Genomic DNA, 665 nt, shown 5'->3' with positions numbered 1-665 from the left:
TTGGGACTGAAAACAAGTTGCTCTGTCTGACATACTCGATGGAGAACATTACAAAATTATTTCTTCTGCTATAGTGAGTTTCTTAAGAACAGAATCTGTGGTACCATCCTAAGGCTTAGCACAGATCACATGTACATTGAATTGTGAAAACATGTACCCATTAGTAAATTGCAAACTTATAAATCTAGCATAAGAATAAATGATGTTTCAAAGATTTTCATGCACTGTATTTTCTCATCTCTCTCTCTCTCTCTCTCTCTCTCTCTCTCTCTCTCTCTTCTCTTCCTATTTTTCCCCCACAGGAGAGCACAAACGCAGTTCGCCACAACTATAAATTTTGCAGATGAGTTTCCTGTAATCGGGGAAATCACAGCGGGCAGCACACCTGGAATGCAATGGATAAGCCTCACCCTGGGAAAACCACCATCATAATCATGCTATCTTCCTAACCTAGTAAGCATGTGTCTCCCTAATTTTTATGTCAAGTAAATTGAAGAGGGCGTTGCAGTGTTGTGTTTACCAATATAAATGTTGTTACTAAAAGGCATGTCTTAAAATCTCTAGCCTGGTTTGTGGATGAGAAGAGGTTTTTATTCATCCTAGCCTAAGTTACCTAATATATAATTACCTGAGACGCCCCCTTCTATTTAGCATGTCTGTACTTG

At 38.8% G+C, this 665-nt stretch overlaps 1 non-coding gene across 1 annotated transcript; it reads right to left on the bottom strand.

Moving 5' to 3' along the window:
* Positions 1-298: 298 nt before the first annotated feature.
* Positions 299-461, bottom strand: LOC130027027 (U1 spliceosomal RNA). Its single transcript, XR_008792971.1, has one exon. It is a non-coding gene; the product is annotated as a U1 spliceosomal RNA (small nuclear RNA).
* Between the last annotated feature and the right edge of the window lie 204 nt (positions 462-665).

The sequence above is a fragment of the Sorex fumeus genome, unplaced genomic scaffold (assembly GCF_029834395.1).
Source record: "Sorex fumeus unplaced genomic scaffold, SorFum_2.1 ptg000035l, whole genome shotgun sequence".
Lineage (NCBI taxonomy): Eukaryota > Metazoa > Chordata > Mammalia > Eulipotyphla > Soricidae > Sorex > Sorex fumeus.
Note: the sequence above shows the minus strand (reverse complement) of the source record. Positions and strands in the feature narration are given on the sequence as shown.